This window comes from Budorcas taxicolor, chromosome 18 (genome assembly GCF_023091745.1).
Source record: "Budorcas taxicolor isolate Tak-1 chromosome 18, Takin1.1, whole genome shotgun sequence".
NCBI lineage: Eukaryota > Metazoa > Chordata > Mammalia > Artiodactyla > Bovidae > Budorcas > Budorcas taxicolor.
The window spans coordinates 12,697,001-12,713,483 of record NC_068927.1 but is presented as its reverse complement, the minus strand read 5'-3'; positions in this window follow the sequence as shown (position 1 = coordinate 12,713,483).

The window sequence follows — 16,483 nt, the reverse complement described above, 5'->3', positions numbered from 1 at the left end:
TTTATAGCATTAGAAAATGTTAAAAAAAATAATAAAGATCTCAAATCCATAACTTAAGCTTCCACACTAAGAAACCAGGAAAACAAAAGTAAAATAAAGCAAGCAAAAGAAAGGATTCAAGATGAAAAGCGAAAGTCAGTGACACTAAAATCAGTGGCAGAAAACCAAGAGAGAAAAATCAATGAAATCAAAAGCTGGTACTTATAAAAGGCCAATAAAATCTGACAAATCTTTAACAAGGCTGACAACAGATAAGAGACACAAACAGCTAACATGTGGGATAAAAAGGAGTTAACACCACAGACCCCAGAGACACTAGAAGGACAATGGGAGAATACCTTGAGCATCTCTTTGCACTTGAACTGAATAATTGAGATGAATTTGAACTATTTCTAAACAGCCACAGATGACCAAAGCTCACCCAAAATGAAATAGATTATTACCCAGTATTCCTATCTCTACTAATTAAACTTGTTTAAAACTTCTCAAAAATAATCTTTAGGCCCAGATGGTGTTACTAGCGAAAACTACCAAATGTTTACAGTCAAAGTAACACGAGTCCCACACAAGTAAGGAATACTTACCAAACTTACCAATTCATTTTTAGACACCAGTTTTTTGCTTTGTTGTTGTTTTTGTCATTTTGTTTTTGTTTTTTTCTGCACTATGACGCATGTGGAATTTCCCCAACCAGGGAATGAACGTGCACAGCTAACAACAGACACTCAGAGTCTTCACCCCTGGACCACCAGGGACATCCAAAAGGCCAGTATTATTCTGACACCCAAACCACACAAAGACAATGCAAGAAATATGTATGGACCAGTATGAATCATGGATGCAGACCCAAAATTTTTTGATGAATATTAGCAAAAAGAATCCAGCAACCTGTGAAAGATATACTACTCTATGATCAAATGGTGCTTATCTCAGGAATGCAGGCTGTGGAGTATTAAAAAAAAAAATCTACACAGTCCATCACATTAATAGACTCTGAAGAAGAAAAAACAGTATCATATTAATTCATGCATGAAAGAAAAACATTTGACAAAATTCAACATCCATTCGTGATATATATATATATATATATATATATATATATATATATATATATATATATATAACTCTTGAAAAACTGAGAGTAGAAAGTAACTTCCTTAATCCAGTAAAAGATATATCTACAAAAATCCCATAGCTAGCATATTTAATGGTGAAAGAACTGCCTTCTCTAAGGACCAGAAACAGGAAAAGTATATATATTCCTAACATTCTTAGACCTCATTTTACTGGAAGGTCTAGCCAATGAAATCTGGCAAGAAAAAAGAAATCATAGGCATACAGACTGTAAAGAAAGTAACAGAACTGTCCCCACAAGCGTATATCTTTGTCTATGAAGAAAATTTTAAAGCATGTGTAAAAGCTTCTGTGAGTTTAGCAAGATCTCAGGATACAAAGTCAAAATACAAAAATCAACCCTATTTTCATTCACCACCAATAAATAAACAGTAACTGAATATTTTAAAATAATACCATTTACAACTGGTCCCCCAGAATGAAATAATTAAGTGTAAGTCTAACAAAATTTGCCCTTGATTTCTATGTTTCATCTAAATGTTAATGAAAGAAATCAAAGAAACCCTTAAAAAGGAAATCACACAAGACCTAAATACATGGAGAGACATACTGTGTTTGGGGGTTGGAAGACAAGACATAATTCTGTTCTAAATTCTCCTGAAATCAATCTCTAGGGCTTAAGGTATTTCCAGTATAAATTCCAGCATGAGTCTCTGCAGAGAGAGACAAGAAGATGCTAAATTCAAAGCAGGAAGGCAAAGGACATAGAATAGATAAAGACTAGAATTGAACTCCAGTTGACCTATTTGAAATCCTGAAAGATGACGCTGTGAAAGTGCTGCACTCAAGATGCCAGCAAATTTGGAAAACTCAGCAGTGGCCACAGGACTGGAAAAGTCAGTTTTCATTCCAATCCCAAAGAAAGGCAATGCCAAGGAATGCTCAAACTACTGCACAATTGCACTCATCTCACATGCTAGTAAAGTAATGCTCAAAATTCTCCAAGCCAGGCTTCAGCAATATGTGAACCGTGAAATTCCTGATGTTCAAGCTGGTTTTAGAAAAGGCAGAGGAACCAGAGATCAAATTGCCAACATCCGCTGGATCATGGAAAAAGCAAGAGAGTTCCAGAAAACCATCTGTTTCTGCTTTATTGACTATGCCAAAGCCTTTGACTGTGTGGGTCACAATAAACTGTGGAAAATTCTGAAAGAGATGGGAATACCAGACCACCTGACCTGCCTCTTGAGAAATCTGTATGCAGGTCAGGAAGCAAGAGTTAGAACTGGACATGGAACAACAGACTGGTTCCAAACAGGAAAAGGAGTACGTCAAGGCTGTATACTGTCACCCTGCTTATTTAACTTATATGCAGAGTACATCATGAGAAACTCTGGCCTGGATGAAGCACAAGCTGAAATCAAGATTGCCGGGAGAATTATCAATAACCTCAGATATGCAGATGACACTACCCTTATGGCAGAAAGTGAAGAGGAACTATAAAGCCTCTTGATCAAACTGAAAGAGGAAAGTGAAAAAGTTGGCTTAAAGCTCAACATTCAGAAAATGAAGATCATGGCATCTGGTCCCATCACTTCATGGGAAATAGATGGGGAAACAGTGGAAACAGTGTCTGACTTTATTTTTGGGGGCTCCAATATCACTGCAGGTGGTGACTGCAGCCATGAAATTAAAAGACGCTTACTCCTTGGAAGGAAAGTTATGATAGCATATTCAAAAGCAGAGACGTTACTTTGCCAACAAAGGTCCGTCTAGTCAAGGCTATGGTTTTTCCAGTGGTCATGTATGGATGTGAGAGTTGGACTGTGAAGAAAGCTGAGCGCTGAAGAATTGATGCTTTTGAACTGTGGTATTGGAGAAGACTCTTGAGAGTCACTTGGACTGCAAGGAGAACCAACCAATCCATTCTAAAGGAGATCAGCCCTGGGTGTTCTTTGGAAGGAATGATGCTAAAGCTGAAACTCCAGTGCTTTGGCCACCTCATGTGAAGAGCTGACTCATTGGAAGAGACTGATGCTGGGAGGGATTGGGGGCAGGAGGAAAAGGGGATGACAGAGGATGAGATGGCTGGATTGCATCACCGACTCGATGTACGTGAGTTTGAGTGAACTCCAGGAGTTGGTGATGCACAGGGAGGCCTGGCGTGCTGCGATTCATGGGGTCCCAAAGAGTCGGACACGACTGAGTGACTCAACTGAATTGAACCAAAGTCTGTACAAGAAAGGGTGCCATTCCCCCTTGGGGAACAGATTCACAAATTTGTGCCCGGGGATCAGGTGTGCTCAAAGCCTGGGAACACGACTCCTGGCCCCACATTAGAAGGGTCCATATACTGTGGTTCTAACCAGCCCTCCTGCAGTGAAAGTTGCAGGTGTGGATCCACCACATGAGGGTGAAGAGAGCATACCACGCAGACCCGGAGGATGCCGAGCAGACTATGTAAAAGGACCCCACTGAGCCCCGTGGAACCAAGATCATCTTAAAGAAGAAACAGGGGAAGCTCTACAATCAGCTGCTGCTACAAGGACTTGCTGGTATCATCTTGAGACTAACCACAGTTTCAGTACAAAGAGGGACCTGTGATACAAAGTTGAATGTTGTGTATATATTCCTGATTTATCTGGCTATGTATCAGCCAACCTAGATGACATGAAATGTCAGGTAAAATTTATGGCTGATGATAATCTTCCTTTTGGACTTTGGTCCTATCCTGGGTGAAGGGTGACTAGTGGAAAACTATATTTACCGTTGTTATAGTTGCCTTGATAGTTCTGCTTTGTGGACCCTTTATTTTACAATGTATCACGAACTTTGCAACCCAAAGGTTGATGTCGTTCTCCCAAATTAAAGGTCGGAGAGTCAGGGTGCAATATATCCCTATGAATGATGCTCATACTATGAGTTAAGAGCATCAGGAGGGGGAATGAAGGAGGAAACAGAACAGGCTCCATCTTGAAAGCAGGACTCCATCTTGGGTGGGACTGTGGACTTTGAGCTCTATGCCCAGTATCTATGGAAACGACATACCAACTGGAAAACTGGGCTCCTTGGACGGAAGAGCCCCAGGGCTCATACCTAGACTCTCTGTTGCCTAAAAGAATATCCTAATTATCTGTGTAACCAAATAGAATCAGAAATTCTATTATGCTTATTGGGGTATGACCACAGGCCTACTGATAATTGTCCCCTGTTAACTACTTAGGCTTAAGGCATATGAATCACGGGTTAACTTTGATTGTATCTTTCTCTTCCTTTGTTCAGACTAGTTTCAGGGAATTTGGGGAGGTGGGTTTGGCACGTACACTTAGGGTATATAAGGTTTTCAGAAAGACTGGTCGGGGTCCTGGGCTGAGAGGAGACTCTGCCTTGGCCCGCCGGTGTAATAAACCGCACTCCACTATCTGCATCGTCCTTCTGAGTGAGTTTGTTTCCCAGAACACTTGGCTACAACATTGGGTGCATGGGCCGGGAAACTCCTCACTTTGAGGAGACAAGTCCCATTTGGGACTACTCCGAGGCCTTGTGGCTCTAATCTTCCAGAGGGGCGAAGGCGCCTCGCCCTTCTGGAAGGATTCTGCTTCTCAGTGCCCATACCTTTCATGTTAGCAGGTAGTGGACGGCAGCAGGGGAACTGAGCGCTCAGGTGAGGAGGAACCCACCCAGTAGGGTGGAAGAGGGGCCTGATAACCCCCCTGGGAGGGATTAGAAGGGGCCCATACCCACAGGAGCCTGGAATAGGCAGGTGGCAACGATTGCTTGGTACACAGGTTGACGAGCATGTTAGGGCTTAGAAAGGAAGTTTGTGAAGGTCACTTAGGAGGTGGTGTCCACGCCGTCTTGGGGAAAATTATTACCAAGCAATTACCAGGGGATTTTTAGGAGAAGAAACTTGGTTTTTGTGTGCTCATATTCTGCCCTCCCCAAGGAGGTGTCCCATCTGCTATGAAATTCTTGACCCCCTCGGAATTGTCAGGCTAGAAGGAGGGGGATACATAAGTGAGTACAAATTGGCTTTTCCGGAGACGGCCTGGGACGTGGGATATTTAACCCATCTGTATTTTCATCCGCACCTGATCAAGCCCACCAAGACAGAATGGACTTTAAAAGTTAAGGAAGAAAGAGTCTTGGATCACGTGGTGTTCTGGTTCGGCTGTGCTGACTGGCAGGTGAAGACACACTGATCCCCCTTCTCCCTCTGGGATCTGGCAGATTAGGCTCTTCTCACCCCAATTAAGAAGGAGGCAGAATGGCAATTTAAGTGTCATTGGGTGGAAATATCAGAAGTACATACGGTACTGAGAACTTCGTAGACAGAACGAAAAGGAAAAGTAGAAGAAGGTCCGAGAAGGTAAGCAAGATGGGGGGGAGTGAATCTAAGGCAACTGTATTAGAGTACAGGATTAAAAATTTTAAGAAGGGATTTGGAGGAGACTATGAGGTGACGATGAAGCCTAGCCACCTCCACCTACTCTGGGAGGTCAAATGGCCCCCTATGGGAGTAGGATGGCCACCAGAGAACACCACGAACTTAAAAATAGTGGAAGCAGTCCATCTAGTAGTCACAGGAGAGCCAGGACACCTGGATCAATATCCATATATTGACTCATGGCTAGGGTTAGCCAAGACCCTCCTACGTGGACAAACATCTGTATCCAGAAGGGAATGGGAAAAGTATTAATGGCACAAAAATTGACTGATGATAAAAAAGGAAATTCTACGGGATTTGGACGGGGATGACCTGACCTCTTGAGAACCCCATGAACAGTATGAAAAGGCAAAATGATAGGATACCGAGAGAGGAACTCCCCGGGTGCTACTGGAGAACAGTGGAGAAATAACTCCAGAAAGAATGAAGGGATGGAGCCAAAGCAAAAACAATACCCAGCTTTGGATGTGACTGGTGATAGAAGCAAGGTCTGATGCTATAAACAGCAATATTGCCTAGGAACCTGGAACGGTAGGTCCATGAATCAAGGAAAATTGGAAGTGGTCAAACAGGAGATGGCAAGAGTGAATGCCGACATTCTAGGAATCAGCAGACTAAAATGGACTGGAATGGGTGAATTTAACTCAGATGACCATTATATCTACTACTGTGGGAATCCCTTAGAAGAAATGGAGTAGCCATCATGGTCAACAAGAGTCTGAAATGCAGTACTTGGAAGCAATCTCAAAAACGACAGAATGATCTCTGTTCGTTTCCAAGGCAAGCCATTCAGTATCATGGTAATCCAAGCCTATGCCCCAACCAGTAACGCTGAAGAAGCTGAGGTTCAATGGTTCTGTGAAGACCTACAGGACCTTTTAGAACTAACACTCAAAAAATATGTCCTGTTCATTATAGGGGACTGGAATGCAAAAGTAGGAAGTCAAGAAACACCTGGAGTAACAAGCAAATTTGGCCTTGGAGTATGGAATGGAGCAGGACAAAGGCTAATAGAGTTTTGCCAAGAGAACACACTAGTTATAGCAAACACCCTCTTCCAACAACACAAGAGAAGACTCTACACATGGACATCACCAGATGCTCAACACCGAAATCAGATTGACTATATTCTTTGCAGCCAAAGATGGAGAAGCTCTATAAAGTCAGCAAAAACAAGACCGGGAGCTGACTGTGGCTCAGATCATGAACTCCTTATTGCCAAATTTAGACTTAAATTGAAGAAAGTAGGGAAAACCACTAGACCATTCAGGTATGACCTAAATCAAATCCCTTATGATTGTACAGTGGAAGTGAGAAATAGATTTAAGGGACTAGATTTAGATCTGATAGAGTGCCTGATGAACTATGGAATGAGGTCTGTGACACTGTACAGGAGACAGCGATCAAGACCATCCCCAAGAAAAAGAAATGCAAAAAAGCAAAATGGCTGTCTGGGGAGGCCTTACAAATAGCTGTGAAGAGAAGAGAAGTGAAAAGCAAAGGAGAAAAGAAAAGATATAAGCATCTGAATCAAAGTTCCAAAGAATAGCAAGAAGAGATAAGAAAGCCTTCCTCAGCGATCAATGCAAAGAAATAGAGGAAAACAACAGAATGGGAAAGACTACAGATCTCTTCAAGAAGATGAGAGATACCAAGGGAACATTTCATGCAAAGACGGGCTCGATAAAGGACAGAAATAGTATGCACCTAGCAGAAGATATTAAGAAGAGGTGGCAAGAATACACAGAAGTACTGTACAAAAAAAAATCTTCATGACCCAGACACTCACGACGCTGTGATCACTCACCTAGAGCCAGACATCCTGGAATGTGAAGTCAAGTGGGCCTTAGAAAGCATCACTACGAACAAAGATAGTGGAGGTGATGGAACCAGTTGAGCTCTTTCAAATCCTGAAAGATGACACTGTGAAAGTGCAGCACTCAAGATGCCAGCAAATTTGGAAAACTCAGCAGTGGCCACAAGACTGGAAAAGGTCAGTTTTCATTCTAATCCCAAAGAAAGGCAATGCCAAAGAATTCTCAAACTACCGCACAATTGCACTCATCCCACAAGCTAGTAAAGTAATGCTCAAAATTCTCCAAGCCAGGCTTCAGCAATATGTGAACCGTGAAATTCCAGGTGTTCAAGCTGGTTTTAGAAAAGGCAGAGGAACCAGAGATCAAATTGCCAACATCCGCTGGATCATGGAAAAAGCAAGAGAGTTCCAGAAAACCATCTGTTTCTGCTTTATTGACTATGCAAAGCCTTTGACTGTGTGGGTCACAATAAACTGTGGAAAATTCTGAAAGAGATGGGAATCCCAGACCACCTGACCTGCCTCTTGAGAAATCTGTATGCAGGTCAGGAAGCAAGAGTTAGAACTGGACATGGAACAACAGACTGGTTCCAAATAGGAAAAGGAGTACGTCAAGGCTGTATATTGTCACCCTGCTTCTTTAACTTCTATGCAGAGTACATCATGAGAAACGCTGGCCTGGATGAAGCACTAGCTGGGTGCCGGGAGAAGTATCAATAACCTCAGATATGCAGATGACACCACCCTTATAGCAGAAAGTGAAGAGGAACTTAAAAGCCTCTTGATCAAAGTGGAAGAGGAGAGCGAAAAAGTTGGCTTAAAGCTCAACATTCAGAAAACGAAGATCATGGCATCTGGTCCCATCACTTCATGGGAAATAGATGGGGAAACAGTAGAAACAGTGTCAGACTTTATTTTTTGGGCTCCAAAATCACTGCAGATGGTGATTACAGCCATGAAATTCAAAGACGCTTATTCCTTGGAAGAAAAGTTATAACCAACAAAGGCCCATTTAGTCAAGGCTATGGTTTTTCCAGTGGTCATGTATGGATGTGATAGTTGGACTGTGAAGAAAGCTGAGCAACAAAGAATTGATGCTTTTGAACTGTGGTGTTGGAGAAGACTCTTGAGAGTCACTTGGACTGCAAGGAGATCCAACCAGTCCATTCTAAAGGAGATCAGTCCTGAGTGTTCTTTGGAAGGACTGATGCTAAAGCTGAAACTCTAATACTTTGGCCACCTCATGCAAAGAGCTGACTCACTGGAAAATACTTTGATGCTGGGAGGGATTGGGGGCAGGAGGAGAAAGGAATGACAGAGGATGAGATGGCTGGATGGCATCACCGACTCGATGGACATGAGTCTGGGTAAACTCCGGGAGTTGGTGATGGACAGGGAAGCCTGGCGTGCTGCAATTCATGGGGTCGCAAAGAGTCAGACACGACTGAGAGACTGAACTGAACTGAGAACTGAACTCAACCTGACCAGACATCCCCTCGTCTGGGCTCTCCCAGGCCCGACTCCTGTTCTCTGACCAACACTCATCACTTCATCCTCCCCAGAGCCTGGGTCCCGCTTTCGCCCTCAGACTGTGAGCCCATCAAGATGAGAGCTGTCAAACTTCCCATCCCCTTTTATATCTCCCTGCACCTACAAGAAAAACGTGGCATCAAGTCGGTACCCACTAACAATCTGATGGGTGAATTAAATTCACTTGAAATTCCCCAAGCTCTGACTCTCATAACAGTTAACAGCAGGCTTGGCTCTTTCTGGGGTGGGGGAGGCTCCTTTGTGATGGTGGAGAGACTGGCCAGAGCACCATGATTTGCAGAGCATACTGGCACCAGTCCCATACTCAGCACAGAGGTCTCCTTGGCATTTACAGTGTTAAGAATGCAGACGAGAATGGAGGAAGCCTGTGTAGACATAGTTATTAAGGATCAATTAGGGCTGGAACCATCTAGGGTTTGGAAAAATGTTTTCAGATTGGTTTCCAAGTGTTTGATGAAACCCCAAAGACATTCTTCCCAGGCATATTTCCCCAGAAGTTGGACACCCTTAAGCATTTAAGTAAGAGTTTAACCCTTAGGTTGAGGGTGTTTGTGCTGAGCTCATCCCAGTGGAATGGCCCGCGGTGCCCAGACGGCCTGTGTTCTAGATGCTTGCATTCCAGAGCACACAATTTAGCTTCACGTGAATTCTCAAACCAGTGCTTGAATTCCAAGAGGGTATGGACTGGACACACATGCTTCCTCAACAGCTGGCATCAAGATAAGCCTCTGAGGTTGCAACATGGCCAAACTTCAGACCTTAGAACCCTTAGAGATGTGGGGGATGGGAGAGGCACCTCCAGCAGCTACCTGGGCTGGCTTGCGGACACAAAGGAAAAAAAATTTCTAAAACTTACAAAGGAAAAAAATACCCACTGTAGAGAAACTGGAATACACAAAAAGACTGCAGGGGTGGGGGACAAAATACAGAGACAAGCATTGGTGATGTCTGGATGAGGGTATTTGCTTTCAGTCTTTTTGTGGGGGAGTTGTTCTGTTTTGGTATGGCACTGGGCTGTAGGAGTTGACTTTCAAGGTGGCAAATGCATGGCTGAGATGAAGGGGGCAGAACTGTGATGAACCAGCCATCGGCCCTGGTTGCCCTCCTGTGGGCAGCAGGGGGAGCCACCCTAGGACCAGGAAGCAGGATCCAGACACTGGCTGCATCTGTCACTCACACAAACTTCCTCCAAAAAAACAGGGACGCCAGTTTCTGCCCCTCTCCGAGGCTAAGTGGGAGGGGAACATCCATGGTGGATGAAACGAGGTGACTCTGCAAGCCACCAACCAGTTAAACTTGCTCCCTCCTTCATTGACAGACTGGTCTGGCCCCCTTCTTGAGATTTCGGTGTAGATAAGGAAGATATTGTGCAAAGAATCCATGGCACCTGGTTAGCCTGGCATCTGCCATCAGGTGAGCATTCAATCGGTAACCGGGACGAAAAGGGTTTTCTGTCTGGACTATGAAGAGTTTATCATTTTGAGAATCATTTGGTAACCGGGACGAAAAGGGTTTTCTATCTGGACTATGAAGAGTTTATCATTTTGAGAATCATTTATCAGTGGACACCCTGTTACTAAAACGGGCATGTTCTGCATACAAGGTTTCTGTGAGCTTAAGCCCTCCTCCCACCCCTCTGGGGATTTCAACACCAAGAGACCGTTGACCCTGCCACACTGGGGTGATTACAACTGCAGATAACCTTGGGTAAAAGCAGGCACAGGGTACAGGCTGTGTGATGTTTCTATGAAATCCTAAACAAACTCCCTATGGCAGTGGTTCCCACCCAGGGGTGATGTGGGCCCCAGGGGACATTCAGCCACGTATGGTGAGGTTTCTGGTTGTCACAACTGGAAGAGGAGTACAGCTGGTGCCCACCGTGAGAGGCCAGGAGGCTGCTAACACCCCACCATGCACAGGGCAGCCACCCACACACAGATGGCCACGGCGCCGAGGGTGAGAAGCGACGTATTGACGGACGTCGGGCACTGGTGAAACAGGTGATACCAGCGGTGAGACCTCCACTGGTAGAGGTCCCAGGTGCTGGAAACGCTCAACACATTTGCACAGGAGTGTGAATATGCTATGTGCCCTGGGCTGTGTGCAAGTCACACCTCCAACCCAGCCCTGCCACCCCCATGTGACACCAGCACCCTCCCCTCAGCACCAGCTTCGGTAGACAGGATGGTTTAGTCAACGCATCACTTTTACTAGAGTGAAATTAAAGGATTTTGTTGCGGGCGTTCCAAGTCAAACACAAACCATGTGAAAATGCAGACTCATGGTTGCCACTTGGTTCCATTTCACAAGATTTTCCAAACCACCACCACTGACGCCAGCAGAAAACAAATGTCTCCCTCCTCCCCCCCCATCCCTGCCCCCGCTCCAGGTTTTTATTCTCATTTCCGTGAAAAGGGGGCAGGATCTGGCCCAGCCCTTCCTGCTCCATAAGCCACAAACCTGCCTGGGTTGTTAGCACCGGGGGCCTGCAAAGACCCAGTGGGTCAGCTGCTCAGTGGGCCAAGGGGTCAGATCCCAGGGCTGGGATGAGCCATGAGGTCACAGGTCCTGCCCACAGCAAGGAGGGGCTGAAGGGAGGACCTTGGCTGGACCCTGCGAGGCTGTCCTGCTGGGGCTGCCGCTGTTCGTGTACTGTTTTTTTGCGGTGAACGTCAATTTTAATTTTCTGACTTTTGAATCATATTACATACTGTCACCATTAGGACTAACAGGACCAAAATACTTAGGTTAGATGCAAATCTTACATAGGACCAGTTTTTGGTTTCCTTTTCCTGTGTAGTGGTGAATTGAACAAAAATTAAAGCCTGGCTTCAACAGAAGCATCCAGAACTGACAGGACAGCAGAATTCAATTGAGGGGACAGGCAAGCAGGGTCAAAGGTCGAGGCAGGGAGAAGGCAGAAAGTTTGAAAGGCAAGTTATGAGACCTGACCCTGTGATGACACCAGAAGGGACTCAGGTGACCAGGGCTTGCTGAGCTCCGAGGCTCTGCTTACAGATGTCACCTGTTACCTGGCCTAACCTTGTCCCTGGCCCCATGTGGCAGTGCCACCCCTGGGCACTTCAGACACCAGGCCACCTCCCCAAGGTCATAGCTGGGGAGTTCAGAGCACAGGCTGGGTGCTTCTGCACCCCAATTTCTAATCCCTTCATTCCTTTTAGTACCATAAGCATGCAGCATTCCTCCGGATTATCCTTCTGCTTCTCTGCTGTATCACCAGGCTCCAGTGGCCACTCCAGTTCACCCCCGAGTGCCAGGACCAAGCTGGGCAAGCCTTGCAGATGGAGGGGTGGGCGCCAGCACATGGCACAGCACAGGGTTCCAAGCAGACTCAGGCTGGTGCCCACTCCCCAGCCACACAGCACAGGCACGAAATCCTGCCAGACGTCAGAGGGCCGAGTGCCCGGAAGCCCCCATGGCTGGGCCTGGCCCCTAGGAAGCCCCACGTCCTCTCAGCTACTGTGAGCACCCCAAGAGAAGGTGCCAAAGGAGAAAGACTGCCCAGAGAGGGGAAAGGGGCAGGGAGGGGGGCGGCAAACAGGAGCGCCCCAGGAGCGACCACAGGTCCCAACACCCCGGACCTGCTCCAGGTCACGAGCCCCAAGGGACAGCTCGTCTGGCACCGGGAGGCGTGGTCTCGGTGCACCTGGAGGCTCTGAACTAAGAAACAGAAGAGAGCTCCCTAGAAAGGGAGTGTTATTACTGCAAAGTTAATTCACACCTTGACAAAAACGTAACAGATTTCATGTCACTGCATGCCCCCCAGGAGGACCCCCTCCCTGGCCTGGGATGTGAAGGGTGGATGGTCGCTACAAAGTCAGGAAGGTGAAGCCACAGGGTGGAGCTAACCAACCGAACTCTCCGCCCAGCACAGGAGGACACTGCTTTCAGCTGCAGGTGATAAGATGCTGCTGGTTTAGTCAGTCATGTCCGACTCTGTGCGACCCCATAGACGGCAGCCCACAAGGCTCTGCTGTTCCTGGGATTCTCCAGGCAAGAACACTGGAGTGCGCTGCCATTTCCTTCTCCAATGCATGCAAGTGAAAAGTGAAAGAGAAGTCGCTGAGTCGTGTCTGACTCTTAGTGACCCCATGGACTGCAGCCCACCAGGCTCCACCGTCCATGGGATTTTCCAGGCAAGAGGACTGGAGTGGGGTGCCATTGCCTTCTCCGGGCAATAAGATGAGGAGAAAGCAATCCACCTGCCGGGCATCAGAGCCCAGAGCTGGGCCCACTACTGACCACAGGCAGTGAGTCTGCTCTCAGGTTGGTCAGGAAGTCCATGCTCATGTAAAAGACCTGCAATCTTTTTTTTACAGCAGAGGAAAAATTGTTTTCTTCAGTCACGTACAGAATCTCCAATGCTCAGCAAATCCATGAGGAGGTTGACTTTCTTTGGAGGACAGATGAGAGCTCAAGGTCAGGCTCACCTGACCCCACCCCAGAGTCCCAGAGCTGCCCTGAGCTCGGCAAAGCCTCAAGGAGGGCCTGACAGCTGAGACCAGAAACACTCTGCATCCATTAAGGTGTCTAAAGAAACAGAAGCCAGTTACGATTTCAAAACAGGACAAGACACACCTTGGCGCCAAGGTCCACCTAATTTCCAACTGTGCCGACACGGACACGGGGTTTCTCGGGAAGGGCCCCAGGAGTGCTTCAAACACACTCAGGTCTGAGTACTTTGATGCCAGAGAATAAACAAAGCTACCCTCATACTGACTTGCTAGGAAACCAACAGTAAATACATCTAACATATGTCAGATTAAAGCAGACACTGAAATGGAATCCAGGAGGAAACGGAGTTCATGAAAGATGAAAACATCTTGAACGTTATCACTCGATGCACGTGAAGTCCGAGAGTCAAAACAACACTTCCTGAATCACACAGCAGCTAGGTACATTCCCCTTAAGGAGAAAGAAAACAAAACTCAGATTTTTTTTTTTTAATTTTTATTTTATATTGGGGTATAGCTGATTTACAATGTTGTATCAGTCTCAGGTGTACAGCAAAGTGGTTCGGGGACCAAGCAATTGTTCAATGGTTCATTTGCTTATCCCTGAATAAAACAAACATCACCACAGGGTGAAGTCAAGCTATGAAGTAAATCTCATTTTTCAAGCATTCATCTTGAAATACATTCATCTCCAAAAGGTATATAAATAAGATGGCAACGGTCACTTCAAAAGATGAATAAAAACAGATTTTTAAAAAATGCTAGGAAGCAAGAGCAAAAGTTTAATGAGGAAAAAGCATGCCTGCTTGGCAATCCGCTATGACTGAAAGAAAGAACACAGCATTGTGTGTACAGAAAGGCTGTTCACACATGGCCTTACTAGATGTGGATGATTTTTTATGAACACTAAGACTTTTCTCAAAATGCTTTTGAACCCAATGACCCTCAGGAAATTGTGGTTGTTACCTTTGAAGGTACTGCCTTCGCTGGGGCCAGTCAACAAGGTATCTTTCCTTCCCGAGACAGAGAAGTACAGAAAAGTCTTCGGTCTCTCCTGATGCAGGAAGCGCTTCCCAAGGCAAGCGTCACAAACCATGAGACTGAGGCAGCCACACTGACAAGGCACCGACTCCTGCAGGTGAGCTGAGAGCTGGGCAGCACCAAGCTCACTGGCTTACTTGGTTAACTCAAAGCAACGGACTCTGACTGCGATCTTGGCTTTCTCACTAGTTGGCCCAGTCGAGTACAAGCAGCCAATGACAGCCATCTCTAGAAATTTCCACAAAGGGAAAGACAATGATGCATCTGCTGACTACAAACTTACTGCTTGTGACTACCTGACTACACAAAGTAGACCATGACTACTGACTGACTACCTGAGAACTTTAAGAGACACGGCTGCTCTGAGCCACCGGGCCGGGCAGCTGAACGCGGCCGTACAAACAAGAGAAAGGAAGACTACCATCGTTCCACTCGGAATGGAGCCCATTTTCCACCAGGAAAAGCGGCACGTACACTTTCCTGGCTTTGGGCACACAACACACTAACCAGATACACCTGGTTTTACTCTTCCTGGAGGACTTCCGGGTCTTGTTCACCTTATTTCACACAGTAAGGAAAAAACCCCCAGTGAAACGCTTCTAACGTCAGCCTAGCATTCACAGTGCTTTAAAAGTCAGTAACAAAGACACGTCAAATCACTCAATTTTCCACCCCAACAACAAGGTTCATGGTCTGAGTGTAAATGACCTTAAACCCAAGGAAACAAGTCTATGAGACTTCTAAAAAATACTAAAATCTGCAGCACAGCATACTGAACATTAGTCCAAAATCTCAAGGACATGGAGAGGCCCACAGTTCACGTGGGACCCTAGAAAGCATTGGACTTACTAGAATGATCTCATCTTCCCAAGGGCCAATCAGTCCCTCCAGGGACCAAAGGCAGAGAGTTGTGAATTCCAGGCTGGCATCTCCTCACTATACAGTCAGCCCCTTCCTGAGCTTTGCTCGTCTGCAGCCGGGCATGCTGATCTTGCATAAGCACAAGAAAACTGGAAAGCTATGTCTCTGTCATAAACACGACCAGAGCTGTCAGGGAGTAGGGGCCATGGGTGGTCTTTCAGACAACACACTCGTATACAGGGTAACAGAGGAGCCCTCTGCTGCCTGCCAGACACGACACAGAATCTATGAGTCTGACGTGCCAGAAGGGACAGCAACGCTCAAGAGTGAATGCGGCACCTCCACACGGGACAGGGTGGCCGAGACGCCCAAGGGGCTGCTGGACTGAATTCATCACCAACCACTTCTGAGAGAGACAAGATCTTTTGAAGGAAGCTTGATATTTCAGTCATTTCCAACATACTTTGGCCTTGACAAAATAGGTGACTCAGCAATCTGAAAACCAGGAAGAGATCCCTGAATGACATCCGAGGGAAAATACTGAAATACACAGGGTGGGTGCTAAGATCTGGAAGCAGGCAGTATGCCAACAACAGCAGCGTTCTGTCCTGGCCTGTTTCAGATTCCTGGGAATGGCGCCTCCCGACTGGGAGGCCTTGTTCTGGACAGGACGCTTGCTGACTCACGGGGACACTGTAACCAGTTATAGAGGCTAAACCTCAGACAGGCAAGCTGCTCACACAGGACGCCCTGCCCCAGTTCGCAGATCAGTGTAGAACAAACAGCGCCAGGCTCTGGAAGAGGCTCCTACCATGTGGTGGGGGTACTGCTGTGCAGGCTGCTTTCCCCAAACTTACTCTGGACTCCACATGTTCCACAACAATCGTACATAATTTTGATGAGAAGCTGATTATGACTCATTAAGAAGCTAAGCAAATCAGAGCAGAGCAACGACATAGCAAGCAGGCCCAGAGGACAATGTTAGTGCTACAATTTTTTAATGTGCATATATTTTATTGAAATACAGCTGATTTACAATGTTGCGTTTCCGGTGTACAGCATGGTGACTCAGTTACGTACATGTACACACTCTCGTCCTGTACACAATACTGGGTACGGCTCCCTGTGCTCTAACAGCACTGTAGTTCGAAAGTAAGCTCACAGTGACACATGGCTATGAGCAGCGGGTGCTAAAAGGAAGAGCTTGGACCACGTAAA